Below are 16,020 nucleotides of genomic sequence, written 5' to 3' on the forward strand. Positions count from 1 at the left end.
TTGGAATCCTCATATTGTAACTGAAAGATTTTTTTTTTAATTTTGTGTAAACGTATAGGAATATTAAGTGGAAAATTGATAAACTGACAAGTGATGAGAAAAAAACTAATAGGACATCCTATTGAGGATGTCCTTCTGGATACCAGAATACGGTTTCAGCTTGATGGTGCCAGGCAGCGAAAAAGACGCATAACTGTATTGATTGCGTATATGAAATCCGCTGAATTGGAAGATTAGGATCAATAAAATGGCTTGCCCGATCATCCATCAAACCTCACAGCGAATCTTTTTCCTTTTAGAAATATATGGAAGGCAATACATATCTTTGTGGAAAAACCAGAAACCTGGTAAAAAACCGGCAGTGAATTGTAGTTTCAATCAATGATGCAATTCAATAATTGTTAACTATTTGTAGATACAAATAAAAAAATTATTTTGTCTTAAATAATTTCTTATCCTTATTTTGTCTTAAGAAAAAATTAATTCCTTTTTTACTGAAAAAAAATAATGCAAATTATACATGTCGAGGACTTAATGAAAGTTGAACGGTGGGGATCTTCGAAGATGAGTTAAAAATCAGTTTCATGTAAAATGTAATAAAAATTAATTTTACATAAAATTAGATATACGATTTTATTAAATAAATCTGCTCATATACTAATAACAAAAATGTTTGCGTATAAAAATGTTTGCTGTATTACAATACAGTAAATGTAGTTGCTAGGAAAATATTATAGCTCATATTTGTGTAGGAAATATGAACTAGTATTGCAATAAATTTCTATTCTTCCGTCTTTGGACGATTTCTTTTCATTTGTTGTCACTTTCAGCCGGCAAATGTAATTGAGATTTAATATAATATTTTTTATATCTGTGCAATCTTTCCCATCGATCTCTCTTTTTCAAATCCTTCATTCAATTTTAATTTTACAATTATTTCATTTCTTTGAAAATAAAGGATCATAATTAAAATTTATTTAATTATGAGTCTCATAGTAAAATTTTTTTATATTAAATACATATAAAAAGCCATTGTAAGATTAAATACTCGTATTTAATAACAAAGGAATAAAATGAAAAATAAACATTTAACATGTATCCACTAGGAGAGATGCCATAAAAGTGAAGAACACGTGTTGGCAGCTTGGCGAGGGAAATTTCCTCTCTACCAGATTTCTCATACACGGTTGTCTAAAGAAAATATTAGTCGCTATTTGAAATAAAAAATTTTATGAAAAATATTTACTCCCACTTTAGTCCGCTCAATAACAGTTAACAGTAACGTAAACGTAAAATTTCATAATGATCCAGAAAAGGTGTTAGGTATAGCCGATTTGGTCAGGGTAAAAAGGACCTTCCTATGCTCGGGGAAGAATGGATAATAAAGTAATTTTTTATGGTGAATTAGTAATTATGCTACAATAATAGCTTATTGTAGCAGTAAGAATTATTCTGTAAGCTAAGAAATCCTACTTAATTAAAAATACTGCTCATACAAATGGATATAATACTAATAAATAAGTAAATTATATAATAGAATAAATAATAAAATTAATACAATAAAGACTATAAAATTATTACCAGAAAAAACCGAAAAAATACATATAAAAAATGAATACACGCCATGCAGTCAAAAAATCAGAAGATTTTACAAAAAGATTAACATAACACCGGCGTATACTACAAATGGTGCTATAGGAGAATGTTAAAGATCAGATGGGTGGACAAAGTGACAAATGAAGAGGTGTTGCGGCAAACAGATGAAGAAAGAAACATTTGTAAAAATATAGTTAAAAGAAGAGACAGACTTATAGGCCACATACTAAGGCATCCTGGAATAGTCGCTTTAATATTGGAAGGACAGGTAGAAGGAAAAAATTGTGTAGGCAGGCCACGTTTGGAATATGTAAAACAAATTGTTGGGGATGTAGGATGTAGAGGGTATACTGAAATGAAACGACTAGCACTAGATAGGGAATCTTGGAGAGCTGCATCAAACCAGTCAAATGACTGAAGACAAAAAAAAAATTATTTATTGCAAAAATTTGTTTACAATCAGAGGTTAATAATAATTAATAAATAAATATATTTAAATTAAAAAAAAGTCGGAAATGAAGTCGAATTCGAACCTACACTTGTAAGTTCCATATATTTCATTAATTAAAATTTTATTTGGATGTAACTCTGGAACTAATAAATATAAGTTCCACTTATGATGTATCGTTTAAAATATCGAAATAAGGGCTTATTACTGCAGTTAAGAAAAAGTCAAAAATTTTATTTTTGGGGATTTTGAGCTTTTTTGGACAGTTTTGGTCCAGTCGATTGCAATAAAAAGGGAAGATGCACATATAGATGTTACAACAATCCTAAATCCAAAATTTCAACATTTTACGGCTAACCGTTTCTGAGTTACACGAGATACGTACGTACGTCCAGACGTCACGCCAAAACTAGTTAAAATGGATTCAGGGAAGATCAAAACGGATATTTCCGTTGAAATCTGAAAATCGAGGTTTTTCGCGATCACAATACTTTCTTTAATTTGTACAAGGAAGTAAATAAGAAAAGAGATCTATTAAACGTTGTAAAACAATGATTTTTAAAAAATTTTTACTAATATTCATTCATAAAGTGGAACTTAAAAACTAATCACAAAAATTGACATTTTTCAGTATAAAACTCTTAACGTTACCGACTACTATTTTTTAAGTATTAACTAGGGACTGAAACTCCATACATAAGAGGTTAGTTTTTTCATATATTTGCTTAAAAAATTAATTTAAAAAACTGACGACACAGTTGCTATACTTTCCTTACACTGAAAACTTTTTTAAAACTAATTTCTTGAACGATTTTCCCTTGGTGTTTTTTTAAAAAAATTTTATTTAAACTATTATTTAAAAAGAATAAACTAATTTTTTATATATAAATATATATATATATCAATTATGTAAGATTACCAAAAAAGGGTCGAACAACTAATGTACGTAATATAATTGCGTATAAGATTAACTGCCACTCCTGTCAGTATGTAACTTTTGTGTTAAAAAAATAAAATATACACATGTTAATACTAGTATGTTCTCTTAAATAAATACTGTGAAATTATATAGTTACATATACAACATTATAAACCTACCTTTTACGGCCTGTTTTAATAATAATAATTATAATACGAAAATCATTAAATAGATTCAGTAAATTGATTAACGCACATTATTTTTTTAAAACTTAAACGAAACGGTAATTCCCACGTAAGAAGAGAACTACTTATGATAACATAACCTAAAGTGTACTAATAATAAATGCATGTACATTAAGATAACGAGTTAATCTGTTCATACCGCAAGTTGAAACTAGTGTTGTACTGTACTAGTAGCAGTCACTACTGCCATCTATCGACTATATTAAACAACTAACATGTCAATTTTTTTTTTCTTTCAGGCTAATCGTACTCGTTCGTGATATATCTCGGATAACCTATTTTTAACATGTAAAAAAAAAACAATACTTCAATAATTTAAATTTTCTGTTAAAATTTTAGGATCTTTTCCGTTAAGTATCAATTATATTTCATTATATTATTTTGTCTATTTTGTCATTTTTCTTTTAAACTTCTCTTTTAAAAATATTAATTAATGTTTTCATTTCAGAGTTTATAAAAATTATAAAATCAGATAAGACATAACAACGAGTCGCATATTAATTGTAAACACATGTTACAAACATTCTTTAAACGTTCTTTTAATAACGCGTGTTTTGCACGTTACAACATGTAGCTCGTATGTTGGCTATTTTTAAAGTACTTTTTAAAGTACGTATTGTGAATCGCGTGTTTATTTCCATTCAGTCGCTGCAAATTTTATTCGTCTTGTGGAAAAAGTTGCAAATCAAAATGATACTGTTGCGTTTTTATAGGAGCACGGTATTCTATACAACCCTCGCATTTATCAACGTAGTCACGAAATGATTTTCGTATAGATACACTTGCTTGCAGGACATCCTCCCTGGATAGTTGTACGGAATACCAACATTTACATCAGGAAACTTTCCTTTTGAATCTAGATTACCATTCCGCAAAATAGTGTTGTTTTTTTTTTTTTTTTTACTGCTGGGCGAAGAGGCTAATAACCGTCAAATTTTGTCTGGAGGAGTTGGAGATTAATCGTACCAAAAACATTTATCGACGCATCTACTACGAGTAAAGTTTGTTCCCACAGTATTATAAGCAATCTCTTAGCGAGCGGGAAGCTCGGCTTAAAAGTTAAAATCGATGAGAACTTGTTCTCACGTCAAAAATAATGTCGGAGGGTCCTACCACAGCAATAGGTTTCTGCAGTTTCTGCCGTGGAACTAAAGAATGTTTTCTGGTCGCTGTGCAGGACATAAGTGCAAAAACGTTTCTGTCTCTCATAGCGAATTATATTCGGCCGGAACGGTAATTATTTCAGACGAGTGGCGAGAGTACCGTGGCATTCAAAATCTACCGAATAATTATAATCATCGCTTCCGAGTGAGGTCAATCACTCGGAAAATTTGACCAGCAAACAGGAAAGTTGACCAGCAAACAGGAGCCAGTGTTCAAACGATAGAAATTACGTGGAGGTCGGTAAAACAAAAAATAAAATTGTCTGTAGTACCTGTAGAACACTGCTTGAATCGTATCTCATTTGAGTTTATTCCACGCCAGTGCTACCAAGATCGCAATTTTTTTCAACGAATCCTAAGAGATATTGCCGCTTATTAAACTTCAGAATGATAAATAAGGGAAGATTTTTTTTTTTTTTTTTTGTTAAGTACATGGCAGTTTAATATCACGTAATTTCAGAAACAACCGTATTTTGACACTTAACGGAAAAGATACAAAACTGATATGGAATCTACATATTATTTTTTTCAAATTAAAAGAAGTATAAAAAAAAATTGATATCATTTTCTGTTTAAAATTAAACATAATGTTCATAAAGTTACTCAACCCAAGTTTAAATTAGAACTTTATTATTCGAACCCCAAATTTTTGGACGATTAACTATCCGGATTGCTAACATCTGCATTGGGCAGAAAAAATTAATATACTATTTAAAAATCTAAATTACTATTGAAATAAAGCTTTATTTGTGCAGAAGCTCTATCGATCTTTTATTTTTACTGGGTTTTTTAATTAACTTTTTTGTAATTCTTATTGCATGAAACATAGTAAATTTGGGCATATGTTGAAGTAATTATAAAATTAACTTCTGAAAATATTAATGGACACACATTATGATGTAATGTAATTTAATGTAACGGTCAAGCATATGATGTAATTATATTTGTTTTAATTCTGCCGCGCGTACACATTAGATCGAAACAAATGACATCATTACTACATTGTTTGCCAAACCTTTTTAAAGGTAAGGTTTTATTATATTGACCGTCACTAAGTTTTATTCTATCTATTAAAAACAAACAAATCCAATTTTGCAGAATATCTAATTTTTGTAAATTCTGATTCTTTTATTAGCAAATTTCTATAATTGGAAGACTTTTGCCATTAAGCGACAGCATTTACGTTTATGTTGGAAGTTGCGCAAACCCGCCTCGGTGTCGGATGGAATGACATCAAAGCCGCATGACGTGTCATTACCGCCGCCACCACGCAGTAATTAATTATTTACAATATTCCATTCAGGAAATCATACATGCGAGTTGAATCCTTCATTGATTGTTGTCATTCATATATTTACTTTTGTATAGTGTACGTTGATAATAAATTGTACGACGTAAAGCTCCGTGAATTGCCTTTGATTGCCGTGGTTACCCTATTTATTTTCTGGGTGGCTTCGGTAATGTTTGTCTTCAATTTCTGCAGGGTGTGTGGATTGCTTCTATAAAAAATTTATTTTAAGTAACCCCACAGAAAGAAGTCTAAATTAGTTAGATAAGGAGATGTTGGTGGCCACAATCCTTTAGAAATTATTCTTCCAACGAAAAAATCCTTTAGTACCTCTATAGCAGAGCAAGCTGTATGCCAAGTCGCGCTGTCCTGTTACAACAAGCAGTCACCCTCATCCTTTGCAGTACACCTATGAATTGTTGAATTTCTTGATGGAAGGAAGCACCCACAGTTTTTTTCTTTCAAAAAAACAAGGATCCTATTATTCGTCACCTTAAAACCGCACACCATAAGCGTATTTTTTTGTGGGTGTGGGGGAGATTCAAAAAAATCTATGGGTTTTCAGTATCCCAGGTTCGGTAGTTCTGATTATTAACATAACCACCAAGATGAAACCACGCTTCATCTGTGAAAAACACTTGATCTAAACCGCCAATGTCGCCTCTAATGAAGTTCTTGAACCGTTGACGATAATAAACCCTTTTAACATAATCAACATTAGTTAGCTCATAGAAAATCTGCATTCGAAACGAATAACATTTCAGCATACTCCTCGCTGTAGTGTGGACTGAACCTAGTGAAATGTTCTTTTCCTGGTTTAGTCTTCGCAAAAATTTATGAGCAGATCTTAATTAACTGGCGCTTTAATATCCTGTACGATCTGTGTCATTAAAAGGCTGTGTCATTCGGGCACGTTTCCGATCTAACACCGAACCTGTTTCGTGAAATCTTTTAATTAACTTCAGAATAAGATTTTTCACTTGCACTTCCATTTTAAATCTGTTCCTGAAGTTTCGCCGACACGCAACATGAAATTTCGTCTTTAAGTAAGTTTTCATCACGAATATACGTTCTTTAACAGTAATTTCATTTTAACAAAAAACATATGATTATGTAATCTTGTTTAAAAGAAAATGCTCGACAAAGATTGGCAATACTCAAATCTGCAGGCAATAAACAGTCCTTTCCACTCCAAGCTCCAGTCATAACAATAATGTAACTAGTTATTTTATCCATCGCATACCAATATATGCATTTAACAAAAATATGTATTTAATTTCTAAGAGATGAGAGCTCTTTTAAGTTGAATATTCCGTAGTTTTAAAAGTTGTCTACAGTAACTCTTAAATAACTACCTTACAGGAAAAAATTAAGAAATAAAATTTAGCTAATCAATTTTAATCTACCTTTAATCTATTTTTAGACATGAAATCACTACTTAAGATATATTGTAGGTCATCTTTGACCTACCATGTAAACATGTCTACAACAATAGCATCTCCCGCCAAGTGTGAAATGCGTGCGGTAATTAGATTTCTTCAGGCTGAGGGGTGTAATGCTGCTGAAATTCATCGACGAATAAGTAATGTGTACGGTGAAACTTCAATGAGTAACAGCAAACTGCGACAATGGTGCGGGACTTTAAAGCAGGACGTACAGATGTTCATGATGCAGGCGGTCAGGGAAGGAAGCTAGTGTCAACCGATTATCTCGTTGAGCGAGTGGATGAGCTATTCGAGAAAATCGTCGGTTCACAATTTCTGTATTGAGTGATTCGTTTCCTGAAATTTCAAGGTCAGCTCTCTATACCATTGTCAGTGAGAGACTTCAGTATCGCAAACTGCGGGCGAGATGGGTTCCCAAGAAGCTGTCCGACCATCACAAAACAATGAGAATGTACACCTTCCTAACGTTTCTCCAGCGCTACCACAATGAAGGAGAACATTTTTTGAACAAAATTGTCATAGGGGACGAGACACGGGTCCATTTCGAAACCGAAAAAAACAAAAAACAATCCAAACAGCGGATGCATTCTCATTCTCCCAGTAAACCAAAGAAGTTCAAGCGAACCTTCTCCAACAGAAAGCGTATGGCTACAGTGTTCTGGGACTGGAATGGAGTTCTCTTGGTGGAATTCATGGAACGTGGCACGACCATCACTGCAGCCTCATACTGCGTGACTCTTCAACGTCTACGAAGGGCGATTCAGAATAAGCGGAGAGGAATGCTGTCATCAGGCAATGTCTTTCTTCATGACAATGCTCGGCCGCACACTGCAGCTGTAACAAAGAAGCTCCTGCAGCGTTTTCGTTGGAAAATGTTTGATCACCCACCATACAGCCCGGCCGTGGCTCTATCCGATTTTCACCTCTTTGCTCACATGAAACGCTGGCTAGGAGGACAACATTTTGGCACAGACATCGACCTGCAGACCAGCGTAGAAACATGGCTGAAAACAGAGGCGGCTCCGTTCTATGACGAGGGTATTGGAAAGTTGGAACCACGCGGAAATGTCTAAATCGGTGTGGCGACTATGTAGAGAAATGGCGTAACTATGTAAGTACTTGTTACAATAAAAAAGTATTTATTTTCACTGTGGTTTTAATTTCGTGACCGATCGGACCTTGAAAAAAAAATAACCCTCGTATAAGATACATATATATATATATATATATATATATAATATCTTTTATGTCAAATATAATTCCCTAACTGAAAAAGTTTTAATTAATATCCGATCATTTTCTGCGAAAAAATATATTATACATTTTTCAAAATAGTAAACGTGACAAGAATTACAGAAGCGCAGCGCTTATATGAAGCTGGGAATTGTACAATAATAATAGCAAGCCTACACATAAAAGGTATAAAATGCGAATCAAAATCTGTTACCATCATTGAGTGTTGGTATTCCATTTTATTTTCAAACAGATATTCATAAGGTAATACAAGATATTGATTACAGACACTAAATAATGGAATCTTAAATTACACCAGAAACTAATTATTTTTAAATACTAGAACAAAATAAAATTGTTTTAATAATAAGAGGATGAATGCCAACCACTTTGCAAGAAATATTCGAATTTACGAGGTTACTGTCATCAGAATCATCACTGTCACTTTCACAATCTTCTTGTAAAGCAATAATAAATAATTCAATAGCATTGTCAAAAATGTGTCCTTGTGGCATAAAAATACACCTTCAAAATACACCTTCCAATCTTTTTTCTTATTCAAGCCCGCCACTTTATTTTCACGTAGCCTTAGAACATCTTTGATATCAAATGTTACGTTATGAATTGCTATGTTCTTTTTCTTCTGACCAATCCATCTCGGTAGAATTTAAATCTGGGTGGTACGGAGATATTTGGAGAACGTCATGCCTCTTTTTGCAAAAGTTCGACAAACACATAAGCAGTAAACGTTTTCTGTTTGCTTTTATCAGTTTGTACAATTGTTGTTTCAGAATTGAAACCGTAGGGATGAATGAAGAACAGAACGCTTCTGCAACCATATTATCATATCTTTTTTTTTTGAAATGGAAATTTAAGATATTTTCTATATTTTAAGATAATTTGCTATTAGAAAATTAACAGCGTTCTGTTCATTGTGGAAGGGTGTGTTGTCAAAAATTACCGCACAGTTATTGGGAAGGTTTGGAATTAAAATTTCTTCTGCCCATTTTAAGTAATTTTCCGCTTTCATTTGACTTCTGCAATTGCCACTTTTTAAACTTGCTTGCCAAATTAGTAAGTCGTTTGGTATAAAACCTACGACGTGCACTATAATAAGTTTGCTGCCTTTTGAAATAGGAACTTTAATCCATCAACTGCATCACTACACCACGATGTAGTGAGAAAAGAGATTTGTCGAGATACACTCTCGGCTTATTTTCGATTCTAAATGTTTTTACGGCAGTCATATACAGCGACTTCTCCAAACATCAGCAGTCAAAGTAGTGTATTTAAAAGCTCGCATCCATTAATTTGCAATGATTTGCATCATGTCTAATTATTACACCACTATTATAGTACGTAATATGTTCTGGTCATTTATTACAAATAAAATTATTTATGCGTAATATTTTGTTCAAGATGTATCTGAAGTAACTTATTTATTTCTTGAAAGTACATCTTTTTTCGAGTATTCTAAACTAAAGTTTTGCTGTACGAGGTCTGTTCAGAAAATAACCGAACATTTTTAATTACGCGCCAACGGAGATATTTAGTGACGTGTAGTTAGCAGCATTGCGTTCCGCATAACCTCATCTGTAAACACATTTTCTTGGATTGTTGATATCTCGTTTAGTTTTCGTGTTATTGTTATTTGAGTGCAACATATTTAAGTGTTAGTAGCGATTTTTTTAATGTGCGGTTTTTTATGATTGAACTTTTGCCTCGTTGTCATAGCCGTAAACCCAGCTTTCGTCTCCCGTTACGATCCTTCGCAAAAATATTTCATCGTCATCGGCTTGTTCAAGAAGTTGCCGGCAATTAATAACCCGATGTTTCTTCTGCTTTTGGGTCATGAAACGAGGAACAAACTTTACTGCAACTCGATGCATGTTCAATTTTTCAGTCAAGTTATCACGGCACGATCCAGTCGAGATGCTAACCCTTTCTGCAAGTTCTCTGACAGTCAATCGGGGATTTGTACGCACCAGATCGTTGATTTTCTAAACGTGTGTATCATCAGTTGAAGTTGAAGGCCTTCTTGGTCGAGGGTCATCTTCAATTACTGACGAGCACTTTTAAATCTTGAAAACCATTCGCACCATTGCGTACGTCTCAGAGCATCATCTCCGTAAGGTTGTTTCAAAACTTGAAAAGATTCTAAAGTTTTCCCCACAAATTTTGCGTGAAAGTTTTCACGCAAAATTTTACGTTGTATTATCGTTGCTCCTGAAAAACTCACACTACAAAAATCGCTACTAACACTTAAACATGTTGCACTCAAATAACAATAACACGAAAACTAAACGAGATATCAACAATCCAAGAAAATGTGTTTACAGATGAGGTTATGCGGAACACAATGCTGCCAACCGCAGGTCATTAAATATCTCCGTTGGCGCTTATTAAAAACGTTCGGTCTTTTTTGTTGAACATACCTTGTAAATAATCAGTGACAATGACGCAATACAAAAGTATATGAAATGAGTTGTTCATTTTTTATAGGGTATAATGTTATGATTTTCTTTAAGGTGGCGTAGTTATTTACGAAAATTATTTCTAAATAGCACATACGCACGAATAACTAATATTCTTTTGAGCTTTGTAGGCCTTCGAAACTACAAAATAAAAACATTACAGTTATACAAAAAAATACATAAATAATAAATTGTAATAGAAACGTGAGTGAAAATAATATAATTATAATCATTATTAAATTTATTATAAAAAAATTATTAATATTAGCAAAATATTAAATTCGTATTATAATAACGTTATATTCACCAGATTATTATAATAACGTTTTATTCACCCGAAAATTTTAACATGTGCAAAAGAACTATAAAGTTCAAAGCTGTTGTTCGTTTTTTTAATTTTATTATTTATGTCAGACTTCAAAAAAAGTGTTATAGTAATGATACCAAAGAAAGCAGGGGCAGATAAATGTGAAGAATACAGAACAATTAGTTTAACTAGTCATGCATCAAAAATCTTAAATAGAATTCTATACAGAAGAATTGAGAGGAGAGTGGAAGAAGTGTTAGGAGAAGACCAATTTGGTTTCAGGTAAAGTATAGGGACAAGGGAAGCAATTTTAGGCCTCAGATTAATAGTAGAAGGAAGATTAAAGAAAAACAAATCAACATACTTGGCGTTTATAGACCTAGAAAAGTCATTCGATAACGTAGACTGGAATAAAATGTTCAGCATTTAAAAAAAATTAGGGTTCAAATACAGAGATAGAAGAACAATTGCTAACATGTACAGGAACCAAAAATCAATAGTAACAATTGAAGAACATAAGAAAGAAGCCGTAATAAGAAAGGGAGTCCGACAAGGATGTTCCCTATCACCGTTACTTTTTAATCTTTACATGGAACTAGCAGTTAATGATGTTAAAGAACAATTTAGATTCGGAGTAACAGTACAAGGTGAAAAGATAAAGATGCTACGATTTGCTGATGATATAGTAATTCTAGCCGAAAGTAAAAAGGATTTAGAAGAAACAATGAACGGCATAGATGAAGTTCTACGCAAGAACTATCGCGTGAAAATAAACAAGAACAAAACAAAAGTAATGAAATGTAGTAGAAATAACAAAGATGGACCACTGAATGTGAAAATAGGAGGAGAAAAGATTATGGAGGTAGAAGAATTTTGTTATTTGGGAAGTAGAATTACTAAAGATGGACGAAGCAGGAGCGATATAAAATGCCGAATAGTACAAGCGAAACGAGCCTTCAGTAAGAAATATAATTTGTATACATCAAAAATTAATTTAAATTTCAGGAAAAGATTTTTGAAAGTATATGTTTGGAGCGTTGCTTTATATGGAAGTGAAACTTAGACGATCGGAGTATCTGAGAAGAAAAGATTAGAAGCTTTTGAAATGCGGTGCTATAGGAGAATGTTAAAAATCAGATGGGTGGATAAAGTGACAAATGAAGAGGTATTGCGGCAAATAGATGAAGAAAGAAGCATTTGGAAAAATATAGTTAAAAAAAGAGACAGACTTATAGGCCACATACTAAGGCATCCTGGAATAGTCGCTTTAATATTGGAAGGACAGGTAGAACGGAAAAATTGTGTAGGCAGGCCACGTTTGGAGTATGTAAAACAAATTGTTGGGGATGTAGGATGTAGAGGGTATACTGAAATGAAACGACTAGCACTAGATAGGGAATCTTGGAGAGCTGCATCAAACCAGTCAAATGACTGAAGACAAAAAAAAAATTATTTATGTACGTATTTGATTTTCTTTATTGTACGTTTTAAACGACTTTTCTTTCTTTTACACTTTAACACTTGTTTTCTAAACAAAGTAGTCCCTCGTAAATATTTTAAGATAATACATTGATTAAAATTTAAATAAATTCATCATGAATGGTTATTAAAAAATTTCCGTCATAATCATGACGGAATTTTTATATAATTTGTTCGCACATAATCATGTGCGAATAAATTATATAATAACTAGCCGGTCAGGGCTCCGCTCCCCGGACTCCCGACGTGTTCGTCATCCCTATGGTTGTGAGAATATTAAATGTTTTACAAATATTCATTAAAAAAAAATTGTCATTTTACTTTATTATATTTTTGTTGCTATGGCGACAGAAATATAAAAAAATTAAATTATTAATTTTTTTTGCTTTAATATCTGAACCCCATGGAAGTAAGGGCCTCTTTCTATGGCTTAAAATATTTCCTAGGGCAACATAAATGTATCTTGAAAATTTGAAAGAAATCGGGCGGTTGGTTCTCGCGTGATGCTGTTGCATACAAACAAAAAACTGACAAACTTTCGCCTTTATATATAAGGTATATTTAAATTTAGATATGATTTTTCTAAAAAAAAACAAAAAAAAAACGCAAAACGTAAATGAATATTTTTAGAAATCCTTAGACAAAATTCCAGATTTATATTTAGGTAAAATGTGGGTGGCTATTGTAGCTACGAAGATGAGGTCAATGTCCGTAGACAAATCGATGAGCGTCGGTTTATAATGTCTGCCCGCTAAAAATCGATATTATCCTCTCTCATGGTTAAAGCAAGAGTTCTCACTCCTCAAGCTGATAAAAGAAAAAAATTAAATAATATTCTCGTTATGTATTGATCGTAAACAGTTCTACCATTTAGTACTGGATTGACGAGGGGCTTACAACTGGAAACACACTAATTTAGCTACTATATTATTGGGTATACTATACTTTGCTGACAAAATTATGTGGATTTGCTACAAACACGAAGTATTAGCAAATTTTATTCACTTTAAAATTAGTTAAGAGAATAAATAATAATAATAATAATAATAAATCTTTTATTTTGATTGGTTCGTAACAACATATTACAAAATCACGTCAGGAAAGGGTAGATATGATGCTTCACGAATAAATAACAGGAACTGTCATTTACCTGAATAATTTAAGGGAAACCGTAGTAAAACTTTGATCACAAAATAATGTGTAATTAATTATAAAATAAAAAATAGATTTGATTTAAGTTCATATTATTTAAAAAAAAATATAAACCCGTGAAATAATATTTAGGAAATACATTGAATTAGTAAATTTAAAAAGTAATACACAATTCAGAAGGCGTAAATGAAAATTATTTCAACGCACATTTATATATATGCCGGCCTCCGTGGCGCGAGTGGTAGCATCTCGGCCTTTCATCCGGAGGTCCTGGGTTTGAATCCCGGTCAGATATGGCATCTTCACACACGCTACAAATCATTCATCTTATTCTCTGAAACAATACCTAACGGTGGTCCCGGAGGTTAAAAAAAAAATGAAAAAAACACATTTATATATATTTTTAACTAGATGCAAAGATTCTGGTATTTTTAATTAATATTATTTAAAAATTTACTGGCAGAGTAATGTTGTTACTCCAAAAAGATCTTTTAATTTTATTTTAAATAAATTGGCAGAGAAACCTTTTAAACATTTTGGTAATTTATTAAAAAATGTCAACGGAGGGATAATTAACCTCGACTTATGAGTACGACTTTGTCGTAAGCCGAAATATTGTGTTGTTACAAAAAAAAAAAAACAGTTCTATTTCTGTTTTAGTTGGGGTTGATATTAACTTTTTTGTTTTAAATAATTGAAAATTCTTTTCGTTAAAAATTGTACTTCTACATGACCGATTGACAACTAAATAATGTTCACACTGGATTGACAATACAATGTTCACATTGGGCCGCTTGTGGAGAGTGATCCAACAAGAATTTGTTATTATGCCAGGTCAGGAATTATTAGATAGTTGACCAGTTACTTTCCTCAATCAAAGTACACATTTTACAAATTAATTATCAGTAAATTAGCTAAACAATATTTAATAACATAGTAAAAACGCTTCCTCTATGTTCTTACTTTTAGTCAGACTATTTTGTAAAAAGGGGGAAAATAAAGTAATAAAACGACTTTAAAGAAAAATTAAACCATCAGTATTACGAAAAGCGTTTAACTAACGTAATACTAAATAATATTTTTTATATATTTGACAATACGTAGTAGACTATACTAAACTATCATAATTTAAAATAATTTACTTACGAATAACTTAGTTTTTGTCATAATACTTTATATTTTCGCTTTATGCTCTTCCTAACATTGTCACTGTAACATTTGTAGGTGACGTGTTTCGGAGTATCTCCATTCTCAAAACTACTTTTAGCATCGACTCTTCCTTAGTTGGGATAATCGAACAAATAGCGACGATAAGCTCCTCCCACTTCTCACTGTCATGGCCTCTTCTGCTTTGTCCGTCCCGCTCAAATGGCAATCAGAATTAGTTTCAAGGTTTATTATTAAACTTTATCATTATTATTTGCTTGTATAACATGAAGCAAACATAAGAAAATATTAAAATTCTATTGGAACAATTTCAATATAATAAATATTGTTGGAAAATATATTACGTTTTAAAGATCAGACTGGGTTTACAGCTTGGCTAAAGTTTGTTGTTTCTTGTTTCAGTAGGACTGAAGGGTGAAGAAATGTAATTTCATCAAGAAAGAATGGGAAAAGCGCGAATCATTTACCTCTAGACAGAAATATTTTGAATCATCCCTTAGTAGTCGACTCTTGAGATAACTTTTGAGGGTTTTTGAAAAACGTTGTTAAGACGGGGGAGAAAAATAGTGCTGGGTTTCATTATTTGAAAGAAGAATTTCTTGAGCTAGTGATTCTAAAATCAAGTAAGGTATTTTCGTTGGTCCCCCAAGTAAGAATTTTGATTAAGGGATGAAAAATTTGAATATCTATTAAGCAGATTTGAAAAAACAGCTGAGGATCATTTAAATGTATTTTGAAAAACATTTTATGACTCATAAAGCCCTGAATTACCATGACATTGTGGGTGAACAATATTAAAAAGATAAGGGGGTATACCCTCAAAATTCAGTTTCTGAATTACAACCTAGGTTTTTCCTTAGTCAATCTTCCACTGTCAGTGACGAATATGGGGAGTATTTCCACCAAGATATTATTGCCATGAAAAAGAGGTACTAGAGACAGTGAAATACAATAATGCGTTTACATTACTGTTTCTATGCTGAAGAGGGGTGCTCCAGATACCAAAGACAGAAGGAAACAACACTCATAACATTTTAGGTTTTTTCATGTTAAACGTTTTTTTTTTTTTAAAAACAACACATGGGTACATAGAAAAACTATTTA

At 32.3% G+C, this 16,020-nt stretch overlaps 1 protein-coding gene across 2 annotated transcripts in view; it reads right to left on the reverse strand.

The window, feature by feature from the left end:
- SP555 (SPRY domain-containing SOCS box protein SP555) overlaps positions 1-14,997 on the reverse strand; it is a 52,626-nt gene extending 37,629 nt beyond the window's left edge. Inside the window, exon 1 of one of the 2 annotated variants that reach the window (XM_075358375.1) lies at positions 14,896-14,997. The gene's annotated coding sequence lies outside the window, so the exon portion shown is untranslated. Of the gene's footprint in view, positions 1-3,142; positions 3,270-14,895 lie in introns of those variants that run through there. The other variant, XM_075358374.1, reaches the window with a different exon arrangement.
- Between the last annotated feature and the right edge of the window lie 1,023 nt (positions 14,998-16,020).

This window comes from Lycorma delicatula, chromosome 2, assembly GCF_047948215.1.
Source record: "Lycorma delicatula isolate Av1 chromosome 2, ASM4794821v1, whole genome shotgun sequence".
Taxonomy (NCBI): domain Eukaryota; kingdom Metazoa; phylum Arthropoda; class Insecta; order Hemiptera; family Fulgoridae; genus Lycorma; species Lycorma delicatula.